This window comes from Lycium ferocissimum, chromosome 5 (genome assembly GCF_029784015.1).
Source record: "Lycium ferocissimum isolate CSIRO_LF1 chromosome 5, AGI_CSIRO_Lferr_CH_V1, whole genome shotgun sequence".
In the NCBI taxonomy this organism is placed as follows: Eukaryota; Viridiplantae; Streptophyta; class Magnoliopsida; order Solanales; family Solanaceae; genus Lycium; species Lycium ferocissimum.
Genome location: NC_081346.1, coordinates 12,673,801 through 12,687,600, shown reverse-complemented (window position 1 = coordinate 12,687,600; position 13,800 = coordinate 12,673,801). Strand labels below are relative to the sequence as shown.

The following is a 13,800-nucleotide window of genomic DNA, read 5'->3' as shown; positions in this document are numbered from 1 at the left end:
TCATATCGGGCGATCACAATCACCGGTTATCACGTGTTCAACGGAATGAAGCACTCAATTTCTTCAATTACTTACCCTAAAACTCAATGTTTTCCATCTCGATGGAAGGTTGAGTAGTTGATAAAATTCTGACCCATTTGTGTTAGGCTTAACATTAGTTATAAATATTGTTCCCTTTCATTCATGCATCAATTCACAATTTTAATCTTCAAATTTTAGCTAATACAGGTGTTACCCCGATACAATTGTCAACAGAAGTATCATTCACATTGCCTTATGAAACTCTCTAATCACACGAAGAAGCTTGAAAGAAATTTTCTTTGCTCTGATTCATTAATGTCAAAAAATACTCAAATTCATATACACCACAAGTTCGTGTTTAGATTATGTGGAGATGATTTTTTCTTACATAGTTAAATAAATAATGTATTATTTTATGCGATGTTTTATATTGGAATAATTGTTTAGTGTTTGCCCTTGGATTACAGAAGTAAAAAGGGGCCAGGAACAATGGACTGGTCTGCAAGTAAGTGTTGGTAGCAGTTTGGGGGCAATGGTCTATCATACTTGCAGAGCCTAGAATTGAAAATTATTTAAAAGCACATATGTCTAGATAGTTGAGGTAGTTACACAGAGGGATAAGGCCGTTATTTGAGAGATTTTAAGGTCCTATCTGCCCTAAACTTATTTAAAAAACGAAATTTTACGCAAACGCCGTAGCTCTTATATGGGAGAGTGACATACGCTCTCTCCAACACGTGTGTATTTATTTGTTTTAAAAATAAATTTCATCTTACGTGTCAATTTTTTTAAAAATAAAATAAAAAACTGATTTTTTTTTTTTTAAAATTGATTTTAAAAACCCCTTTTTAATTTTTTTTTTGAAATTTTGATTTTTTTTAAAACCCATTTAAAAAAAAAAAACTGAAAACATGGATTAAAAAACTGAATTTTCTTTAAAAAAGAATGATTTTTAAAACCAGTTTTAAAAAAAAAAAAATTAAAATTTCTTTTTTTTTTTAGAACCCATTTAAAAAAAAAAAAAAAAAAAAAGCGAAAACATGAATTGTTTTAAAATATGGAAAAATGGATTTGTTAAAAATATGGAAAACTTGATTATTTTTTTAAAATGTCTTAAAATTCTTGATTTTCATGATTTCATTTTCTTAGGACACTTTTAATTTTCAAATGCAATCCGAAAAAGTGTTTTCTTGTCAAAATGTGAAAAAAGCTGAATTTTTATAAAATTTTAGAAAAATTAATCATTTTTAAAATGCGGAAAACGTTTTTAAAACGTGGAAAACCGAGTTTTAAAACTAAATTTGGAAAACTAGATTTATTTTCATATTTTAAGAAAATACAGATTTTTAAGAAAAAAATTAAAATTTCCCATTTTTTATGTTTCTCACTCTCTCAAAGAGAGTGAAACATACTCTCCTTGCCACGTCAGCGTTTAGGGGGGTAATTATTCCGTTTTAAATAAATTTAGAGGGTAATAGGACTCAGGAAAAGGTAAGGTGTGTCGTAGCAATTTAGGGTATAGTTCAGGGGGGTAATAGTGCCTTATCCCTTATACAGATTAAAAGAGAGATTTTTGTTAGAGACCTTATAGATGTAGAGCTTTCTTACAAAGGCTAAAAGTGTAATTAGTTTTGATTTGTTGGGGCCTGATACCGCACAATAAATAAAATCTATTTGTTTGGTTATACGATTACCTCTCTATAACGACGTCATTTGTTGCAATAATTTTGCACATATAACGAGTTGTTGTTATAGATAACATATAATACAACATAACGTGAAAGGTCGGATCCACGAGAAAACATGATTGTTATAGTTGAGTGTTGTTATATAATGATCTTGTTATAAAGACATACGATTGTACTAAAAAAATTATTGCCCCTCTTTGGGGTGGTGCTTTTAAATATTCTTTTTTCATGTTGTGGTCTTTAAGTTTTGCCCTTCGCTTGAAAAATGGCCTTATACCGAATGTTCTGGGTTCGAACTCCCGCTCAGGCATAAATTAAAAAAAAAAAAAGATCGCAAGGCAAGGCTTGGATCGCGTGTATGCCGAACCGGCGTACACTTGTTGGAGAATAACCAAAGTTATGCGGACCGCATACTTATGCCTTATGGGCAAACTTTTAGTTAAGCCTTAACTAAAAGTACGCCGTAAGACGAACTTTCCTTAAGACATAGTTTAGTTATGCCTTATCGGACAGACTTTTAGTTAAGGCATAACTAAAAGTATGCCTCATAAGGCATAACTTTTTCTTAAGACATAGACTTTGCCTTATAAGGCAAACTTTTAGTTATGCCTTAAGGAAAAGTTACGCGTATATAGAGCGGAACTTTTAGTTAACTAAAAGTATGCCCCTAAGCGAAACTTTTCATTAAGGCATAAACTTTGCCTTATAAGGCGGAACTTATAGTTATCCGGATATTCCTTAAGAAGTGTATGCGGGTCAGCATACGCGCACCCGATTGCTTTGCGATTTTTTTAATTTATGCCTGAGCGAGGGTTCGAACCTACGACCTCATAATTTCTATGTGAAGCTCAGGATTACAACGCGAAGGGCAAAAATTAAAGACCAACATTTTGAGGGGCAAAAACTAAAGACCATCCCAAAGGAAGGGCAATCGTGCGAATTGCCCATTGTACTTGTATAACTATGTAAAATTTTCTCAAATAGCTACCTTTTAAGCTAGCTTACAACAAGCTATAACTACAAGTTCATTATTTACAATTAAATGGCTTGGTTTTCCTATATTTAGGTCTGGATGCGTCGCATAAATATAGCCAAAATACGGACTAAATACACGGAGCTGATTGAGCAAATAATGCCTACATTTTAAGGAAAAAAAAATCTTTTGTAAACTAACCAAAATCTGTTTTTAATGTCCCATAAATCACGCCGGATCTCATTCTCCTCCCATATCTAATCACATATCTCATTCAACATCTAATCATTCACATAAAATTTGAATTCAAAAACTCTCTTCATATTTTTTCTGAAAATATAACTAAAAAAAAAATACGCAGATCTCATTCTCTTCCATATCTAATCACATATCTCATTCAACATCTAATCATTCACATAAAAATTTGAATTCAAAAACTCTCTTCATATTTTTTTGAAAATATAACTAAAAAAAAAAAATCTCTTTTTAATGTTCCATAAATCACGCAAAGCTTGATTTGTTCATCAGCGAATTGCATAGTGACAAGTTGAGATTGTCTCACGATGCTACGACCATCGGTTTTGTGTTAGATTATTAAAAATATTCAATGAAATTACATTATTAAAGATCAAAATGTTCGTTACAAAAAATATTAGTTATTGAGTGAAATAGTGATATTGAATATTATTTAGTAACTTTAATAAGATGGGAAAACTTGACTCCATAAAAAAACTTTAATCCCTAACGGTGGCTTTTGATTCTTTGTATTTTATACGTATTATGATTGTATTTTTGAGTGTATTCTAATTTATCGTAAGATTTGATTCGTAATGAATATATTTACAATATATTTCACTTGTATTTTGTGTGTATTTTAGGAGTATTAAAATTGTTCTTTAATTTTTGAAGTATATTGTACAGAAAAATGGATTTTATGGTTCAATAATGAATTCAAGTGTACCATGAATATATAAAGAAAATGCATAGAACTCTTCCTGGTTCATCAATAAAATATAATGAAAACATGTAGGAAATACAAACTTGATATTGAAATGCACTTTGTAATTTTTTAGCAGTAACTATACAAGAAAAATATAAATGTAATAAAAACATAATTCAAATCTATGATTAGACTATACAACAAGCGGGATCATTACCAAAATACATAAAACTTCTTCTAAAATCTTCATAAAAATAATGACGCAACAGTGATGTTATACATCAAAAAAAAAAAAAGTTGGAGAAAAAAAAAATAACTTAAAACATAAGCTGATACATCTACAAATCTACGGAACATCTACTAAAATCAACGGCATCACAATCGTGGTAGCCTTGACGGGGTATTGGTGGTTGCTCGTTATCAATAAATGCATTCGGGGTTGCCTTGTCGATTTGCGTCGTATCTCATATGGAGAAACTTTGCATCAATTTAATTTGGAATGCGTCAAGATATCTTTGAAACTTTACATTAACAAAACATGAAAAAATAACAACATAACAAATTAACCACAATAAATAACAACACATTCAAGATATACTTAAAATATACTATAAATATAATGCAAATATATCAATGTCAAATGTTTGTGGTTGTCACTACAACAATGTGTGCTTGTCTTTGTAAAAATACACTTCAAATACAACGAATATATACTACAAAATATACTTTGATAAAAAAGTAAACACAAATTCAAAATCGCATAAATTTACAAGTAACAAATTAGGTAGAAAAAATATACAATTAAAAACACAAACTAATTGAAATAATAAAAAATATGACAAAAATATACTTAAAATGTATGCAAATACGGATACGTTGAATTGAAAAAAAATGAAAAATTAAGCAAGTTCATCGAAAATACGATAAAAAAATACTTAAAATGCAAGTAACAAATTAGGTAAAAATATATATATAACACACAATTAAAAACACAAAAACTAATTGAAATAATAAAAAAAAAATACGACAAAAATATACTTAAAATGCATGCAAAATATAGATCTGTTGAATTGAAAAAACGAAAAATTAACTGAAGTTCATCAGAAAATACGATAATAATATACTTAGAAAGCAAGTAAAATACATATCTCGTGAAGTGAAAAATAGGGTCATTAATAAGAAAAAATACCTCTCCATCATCTTCCTCATCAACAGAAGGTTTCGGCACAAATAAGTTCAACCATTGACTTTGATGAATATTAATCCTAGTCCCTTGTGATTCTGGGAATAGTTGCCTCGTCAGCATATTAGTATTATTATTATCACCAGTACTGCTTTCATCTACTTCAATATCCATGTCAGCACGATCACTCTTTAGTATGGAGAAATTGAGTGTTGAAGAGAGAATGGCATTTTTTTTTCACACGAAACAAGCGACGGCGAAGTCATATTTCACAAAAGACACCATTGAAATACAAAATAGCGGTGGATGTATCTAAAATGCGACAACGGAACACCAAAAGGAAAATACAACCCAACAAATAAATCATACATACGATACTTTGCACCTTGGCAAGATCACCTCAGGGAATAACGGTTGGTGGTTGATAGTTGATACCACACTTGAATCCGATGGGGCACCGGTCAACAAATTGGATGGTGCGCTTAGTCTTGATGGTAGCCACACAACATTCACATCCTTTGGCACAACATCGCCACGGAATGATGATGATGATGATGATGGGATGAGTTGTTTAGTCTTCATGTTTTAGGCAAAAAATAAAAGAAAATCTTACATATTTTAGGTAATAGAGTTGAATTGGGACTCAAGGTTGAAAATAATGATTAGTTAATACGTAAAAAAAAGGAAGTGAACCAAATTAGTAAGCGATTTGAAAAGCACGAAATTAGGGAGATTAGGAGTTAGAAAAGTAAATTTAGGAAAATGGAAGAGAGAGAAACGTGTGTAGCTAAAAAATAGGGATGTGGGGAGTGGTTAAAAAAGTGGATAGCTATAAGTTGTAAAAATATAATATTATAGCTACTAAACTTAATTATTAAAAAGTATAGTTATGTTCCATAAATATGTAACATAGTAAGTTATCTTGAAGTAAAAATTACTATAACTATTGTACAAAAAGTGAACACCAAAAAAAACAAATAATTGGGAGGCCCATTACTGTAGAAAGCCCACTAGGCTAGCCCAATTGACATGTAAAACCCTATCATCTTCCCATTTAAGCTGAAAACCTAAGTTTGTATTTCCTCTCCTTTGGGTTAACAAAGAACGGACTGACCTGAAGCAGCAGCTGGAAGCAATGGTAAGCCGCCAATTAGTTTGCCGGTCGATTCATTATGCCCAACAACCTTAATAAATTTTTTACTTACGTGGGAATGCTTTGGTTAATGTAGGTGAAGTATTCAAAGGAACCCGATAACCCCACCAAATGTGAGTACCTAATATTATTTGCATTTAGTTTTCGAGCTATGATCTATTCACATGTGTAGATTCGATTTATTGGACGTTGCTTTATATATTTTATTTTATTTTCTTTTTGAATATAATTTGAGTTTGATTCGTGTTCATGCATTAGCTTGCAAATCCAGGGGTTCAAGTCTCAGAGTTCATTTCAAGGTTCGTAATTTTACCTCTCATTGTCAATTGCTTGCACCCTTTATATTCATTTAAGTAACATAATTTTCTTAGAATAGATGCCTTCTCAAATTGTAATTTTATAGTATTCATTAAGTAACAAAAACTATTTACAAACTGGACCTTCCTCGAGACCCATCATTAACACAGTGTATGTGTAATACTGATAAATAATAGCTGTGCATGTTTGGAATTAGTCTTAAACAGTGTCAGCTTGATGGTAGCAAGTAATTCAAAGGTGTAAGAAAACACTTCCCCTTGATCATAGAAGCATGCTATGAGTCTGCTGTTGATATAAATGTGGACAACTCTTAATTTGCTGTAACTAGTGAATGCCAAACAAGTGTGGTACTATATGAATGGATTTGGAGGGCGTATTTCAGTTTAAACTTAGAAGCAAGCTTGCATGTCGTGGTACGCCCTGAGGGTGTGACCTAGTGGTCAATGTAGTGTCAAGCCTTGGTGGGGACACATTTACCCCTTACCTGTTCTGGTGGAATTAGCCGAGGTTCGTGCAACTAGTCCCAACACCACAGTTATCAATAAAGAAGGTTTTGGAACCACTTGCCATTATGAAAACAGTCTCCGATGTTTCATTTGCCAAGCTGTTGCTAGTTGCAAATTGTTTATGGAAAATGAGTTTAGCTATTGACGAAAATAGTAATTTCAACAAAGTATTTTGCACTTCGATGGTTTCTGCAGAGTCTAGGTCGAGTTGTTTTCCAACATTCATTTTCAGATTCCCAATGTGTACTGTTAAACTATCTCACTTCAGATCTTGCATAGCACATTTTGATCACTCCAAATATTTCTTTGACAACTAAAGTCGCAATGCCTTGTCTTTTCAATAATGCATGAGGGCGCAAGTTGTTATGTCACTCTTTTTGGTTTGAACATATGACTTATATGTCCTCAATTTCATTCTGGGTTTTAGTCCATTTTGCTTCAGCTATGTGTTACTTAATTTTTGTCATTCTTGTTGGCATTTAAGTGGTTTAGACATTCAGATGTATTTAACATGAGCTGCTGTTCTTTCATTTTTTTTCTTTCTTATTTTAAATATATTTTGGTAAACAAGACTGATCTGGTAATATTCAGTGGTAATTTTTAGTGAGGTCCTTGTCGAAATAAATTTACTGAGGTACAATTGCAAAACCCAGGTCATGAATTAACCTTGATTCTAACCATTCCTGTGTAGCACAAAGCACTTTCTCAAAAATGAATTGGAATACTGTCTACAAATACGACCCCTTTCACCCTTTGTTGGAATTAGTAGTTCTGGAATTTCTGATGGTTTTGCTATCCTTACCAGTCCTTACTAAATATGTATGCATTATCGACTTACGGAATACACGAGAGACAGCACATGCACTTAGGAAGATGCCGTTGGACAAGGCCAAGAGGATACCTTGAGGATGTTCTTGCCCACAAACAAGCCATCCCATTCACACGCTTTTGTCGTGGGGTTGGTCGTACTGCTCAGGCAAAGAATCGCCATTCAAATGGTCAAGGACGTTGGCCTGTGAAATCTGCAGGGTTTATTCTAGATTTACTCAAAAATGCTGAGAGCAATGCTGAGGTAATGTCAGATTATGTTATGTTTTTTCCTAAAAAGAATATGCATAGCTTTCTTGATTGTTCTATGTGCCTTAAGCTGATTTCGTTGTTCTTTTGAGCTTATTTAGGTTAAAGGCTTGGATGTGGATTCACTTTTCATTTCTCACATCCAAGTAAATGAAGCACAAAAACAGAGGCGCCGCACGTACCGAGCACATGGACGAATCAACCGTAAGTGTCCTTGTTTTCTTCTTCTTGTATCTAGTCATGGATATCTCAATCCTAACCTCTTGGCATTTTTGTAGCCTATATGTCTCACCCTTGCCATATTGAGTTGACATTGTCTGAGAAGGAAGAGTCCGTCAAGAAGGAGGTAAACTATTTTCTTGTCACTGTTTATTTTATGATTTGCATATGCAGTGGAATCTTGCACTTGCTTATAGCTTGCCTATTGCTTTCTTTTGTCATCTGGATACCAGTTCTTTGTCTTTGCCAAACATGTTTTTTGAAATGTGCCTAAAACATTCTCATTGTGATGCAGCCGGAGACTCAGTTGGCTTCTAGAAAGACAAAGGCGTAAGCAATGAATACCGGAATGCAGAAGATGTTAAGTTTTAATGTCGTTATAGTCTCTGTTATGAAACAATTTTGGCAGATTGAACCATGTTCCTCCAGAAATTTGGTTTTGCATATTCTTACTTTTCCAAAACTTGAGTTGGATGTTGCCTTATTCTATGGCTTGGTTGCTGGAATTTTTTCCTTGGTGGATCACAGTCTTTCATTTTCTATGCATAATCGTCTTAGTGGGTTTAACTACGGGTAGTTTTGCTGCGTTTGTTGTTTCGGGGGTGTGCAAAGATTATGAGTACTGATAATGTCATGGGGTAATTTATCAGAGGCTCTCACGTGGAATAAAATAACACCTAGTTTGTGGTATAAATTTATCTTGGAAGTTATACCTTCAACCAATCGAATTATAAATTTAATTCCAAATTTAATCATGTGATATCCGCCTTTACCAAACGACCCGAGCAACTCAAGGTGTTGCTTTATACCCCACTAGTATTTAATGCAGAACAAGGCTAATCATAGTATGTTTTGGCTGAAGGCCAAAGTGGCTAAATTGGTCGTTTGAAATACAAGTTTCCGTTAATGACGAATACATGTTCCAATTGGGGATTTTGAATCTAATGTTTTTCCCCATTCGTAGGATAAGAAAGATGTAATTGTTGTGTGCAGTTTTTTTTAAACCAAATCAAAATCCTTGGAAAAACATTGACTTAGTAACTTCGATCCTACGAGGCGTTTCTGATCTTCAATTATCTTCGGAGGTTACTCAAGCATTGGCCTATTATCTTTTGTATGTGAGATAGTGAGTTGACATGCAAAGTTTAGGAAGTAAAACGGTCTCTGATTATAAAGAAATTGATTCAACATGTGAAGAGGAAACGGATCAAACAAATGTTAAACGAATTTCGTCACTTGTATGTAGTTGATGAACACGAGTGTAATTTGATAAATTTTGGAGAGGAATCGAGTTGAAAAGGATGTTCTTGGTTAAGGTTATCTTGTTGACTTGACTCGCCTTATCGCCATTCCTTAGGAAATTGACCAACATGCAAGAATATACCCACTTTGGTCCTTTATGTAAATGTTTCTTCTATTCACAAAGCAATTTACTATCATTAACTAAGCTTACATACGAATTTTGGTACGGGGTTGCATTTGTTAGGAAGTGTTTTATTTCTCAACGTGAGATTTTTCAATGCGAATATGAATTTGAGTCGAGCTAATGAAAGTATGCGGCGGTGGTTGCGAAACCAAAAGCGCGTATTGGTTCGTTTTAACCATCATCGGTAATAATGTTAACTATCATCATCTTTCGACTAAGGCCTCGTTTTGTTTGCACTTATTGGAGGTACGAATACGAATGGTTCGGACGCCTTAAGCGTAAGTGCGTTTGTTTTTACGTTAAGATCTAATGCTTATTGGGTGAATAAGTCTTGTCGTTAAGATCTTGAAGCAAAATCTTAATATTATTAAGTGGTATTTTTGTATGAAGCTTTTTATCGCATTTCCCAACTCACGACCATCCAACCATCGCCTCAACCTCACCCGCTCTCCCGCTCGAACCCCGGACCCTCGCGCGCCCCGACCCGCCCCTCGCGCGCCGCCACTGCTAGATCCTACTGCCCACGCACACCCCGAGCACCAACGCATGACCCCGCCGCCTCCCCGCGTGACCCTGCCCCACCACCTCCACCTTCCTCCATCCCCCTCGCCATGCATCCTTTTAACTCCGCCGACCCGCCCTTTAACCCCTTTGATCGCCCATCACCATTCACCTCGCATTCGCTTGTCGCGACTCGAAAACATCTCCAGCATTCTAGTGAACATAAATGTTTTATTTTTTTTATCAAATAATATATTTTTAATTAAATTTGTATTTATTTTCTACTATTTAGTTACTTTTAATTTGAATTGTATATTTATTATGTTTAAATAAATACATTATGCAAATTCGGATATTGAAAAACAAATAGTCTTAATCATTAAATTTGTTCGGATAGAAAACATCTTAATAATTCGGACGTGCGTTGATTCGGACGTCTTGGTCTTAATGAAAACAAATGGGGCCCTAAACCTATCATCTCTCGGACCAAATCTACATTTTGATGATTACCATGTTTGTACGTCAAAGTACTTTTTAAGCTTGCAAGTTTGGCACTTCGACAATTAGAGAAATGATTGCAACGACAACATTAATTTGTATTAGCTTCTTAGTTTGGCTTGTACACGTACATACCTCCGTTGTGGGCAATTAGCGGGGAATGCCCTTATTACGGGGTGGTCTTTAAGTTTTGCCTCCAAAATGGTGGTCTTTAAAGTTTCTTTCTTAGGGGCCGACTTTAGTCGCGGGTTCAAACCTTCACTCGGGCAAAAATTAAAAAAAAAAAAAAAAAAAAAAAAAATCGCGAGCGTAAGTTACGAAAAAAAAAGACGAGTTTAAGAAAGAAAGGCGAGAATTTGCCGAAATGGGTAGAATTTGCGGGGTACCAATTTTCTACCCCATGCGGATGTGACACTTTTTACTAACTTCTATCTTTGCAAAAAAAAAAAAATTAAATTTTAAGCGGTAGTTCGACCGTGACCATGGAGTCACTGAAAAACAAACGCCAAAATACACCAAATTTGAAGATGCAAAACTTAAAGACCACCCTAAATGAAGGACAATCCGACAAAAAAAAAGCTCCATTCTAGGATTTCAAATCAAATTTCAACATAACAACTTTTAAAAGTCAAGCAACAAATTCATGTGAAACCGATAAAAAGTCATTGAAAAATAAAATAAAATTCAGTGTGTATAATCTGTATAGTTAAATAGTGAGTATAATTACTGTATGATCTCTATACAATTAGTGTAATTTTTTTTAATTTTTTTTTTGCGCAGATTGTCCTTCATTTGGGGTGGTCTTTAATTTTTATCCTTCAAATTGGTGGTCTTTAAGTTTTGTCCCTCAAATTGGTGGTCTTTAATTTTTTCCTCTGCCTTTGCACATTCTGCCTTAAAGTAGAATTTTGAATTTGCAAACGTAGAGGTCAAAAATTAAAGATCACCAATTTGAGGGACAAGAATTAAAGACCACCCCAGCGAAGGACAATCCTGCAAATTGCCCATTAGTGTATATACATTTTACTAACTAATTATATATGGGAGAATAATGTATATATACCTATGAATAGGGTATATTTACAAAAATATGACAATACTTTTTAGTTTACAAACCTAGCAACAGATTTTTTACAAAATATATACGAAAAGTTTCGCTCAAGGCTTAAAATTTCACTTAAAATTTTGTGTATGAAAACTATATGAAATGTGTATATGTCATTCAAGGCTTAAAATTTTCGCTCAAAATTTTGGGTATAAAAAATGTATGAAATATGTATATTTCGCTCAAGGCTTAGGTTTTTCACATTTTACGTGTATGAAAACTATAGAAAAACGGTATGAAATATGTATTTAACTATATAAAATTTGTATAAAGTTCATGTTAGGTTTTTGAAAATTTAATACAACTACAACATATACAACTTTCATACAATATTAATACAAATTTGAATCTCGCTTCGAAATTCGAATGAAATTAATACAATTACAACAACAATGTATACAACTTTCAAATAATTCGACCCGACAAACGGTGGAGTTAGTTATGCGGAGCGACAACTGACATATCGGCTATGTTTGCATCGGTCTACTTTTGCACGATATTAGATAACATACGGTTAGGTTGTGCGTACAAATTTCAACAACGATTAGGTCATGGCAAAAAAGGCACTACGTTCATGAAACGTTTATGGGCATTTCGTGGTTAAAAATGTTTCACACAAATTCTTCATAATCAACGGTTATTGTCTTGGATCTACGCATATTCTGGAATTACCATAACTTTAAAAGATGGATTAAAAGCCTTCCCCGTAGCAGAAAGTTCGAAAGTAGCAAGAACCCAAATTTTCCAAATCATTGTCAATCTTAATAGCCATAACCAAAGCTTAGGATCAATTCTTAACAACGGGCGTGCGGAAAAACGATGGATGGTGGTGGCCATCGAATTCCTTATCCCTTCCAGTCGTTCCTGAATTCACCCTACTAAACCCACTTCCAAAAGTCAGATCTGACTCCTGCAAGTGGGTTCCGCGGTCAGATTGGGGAAGGGAATCGTGGAGCGGCTCTGTTATGAGAGGAAACAGAAAATGGGGAGAAGGGGAAGGGAGGGTGGGACGGCTCTGTTTGGGAGGAAAAAGAGAATAATGAGAAGGGGAAGGGAAGGGTGGGGTTTAAATTTTTCTAGATCTAGTCTGTTGTGTAATTAAGTTAATATGTTCTGTAAATAAGAAAAAATATCTTTATATTTTGTAATATAGAGTCTTAAGTAATATTATTAGGTTATTTTCCCAATAATTTCAGCATGCACAAATAGAAAAATGAAAAGAAGAAGGCAACTTAAAATGAGTCCGGAACCAAAATGACCCCAAAAAAAACATTTTGAACCAAAATACCCAACAAAAAAAAAAAGGTTACAAAACTACCTTTAGGGCAGTAAAATACTGCGCTAAAGCCTTTCAAGTAACGGCCTCGTTAAGTGCTTTATCGCGGTATTTTTTAGCTAAAGGAATACTACTCTCTTTTATGTGCGATAAAATGCGCGCTATAGGATACCACCATTTTCCAAAAACAACCTCTTATTACATTTTCACTCCTTTTTATATAGTTTAGCATTGTATATTAAATGCACTGCTGAGATTAGAAAACGATATTTTATATAGAACCATACTTATATTTGTACATAGAATACGCAAACTATGGATTGTCGTTTTAGTGGTTGAAAAGTGCTCGAAGTCCACTTTTTGTTTGAAGACTTGTAGTCATTAGCTTTACGTTATTTATCTTTTAGGGTTTCGTCTTATTTTTAAATTAATACTTAACTTTATTTCGAATGTGTCACGTTTTTTTTTATTATCAATTTAGGATGTGAAACTATAAACAATAATAAAGACTAAGATAATATTTATAAATATGCAAAAAATATATAATATTTATGATAAATTGTAAAACACTAATGTATATACACTTTCGAGGATGGGTCGCACATGTAGTATGCCGGAGACTATCACTGGGCCCAGGCTCATACCATCCCGCCACCACCTCGCCATCATCTTCATCGCCCTTTTCCTCTTAATAACCGGGCGCTCCAAGTCATGATCATCTCTAGCCTGACACGACGTGCGCCACTTGACTAGAATGTGCTTTTTCTTGGGATCTAGTCAACTAGCATGGCGGAACCTCGTCGCCACAGGTACGAAAACTCGGACTCTTCTTCGTCGGGAGACACAGCTGCCGCGCCGAAGGATGAACATGAAAAGTATATAAATATTAGTACCATTTCTTATTTATATTGAATAC

General features: G+C 34.0%; 1 pseudogene; it reads left to right on the top strand.

Annotated features, from left to right (window-relative positions):
* The first annotated feature begins 5,877 nt into the window (after positions 1-5,877).
* On the top strand, positions 5,878-8,584 carry LOC132056060 (large ribosomal subunit protein uL22y-like; annotated as a pseudogene).
* Positions 8,585-13,800: the final 5,216 nt, after the last annotated feature.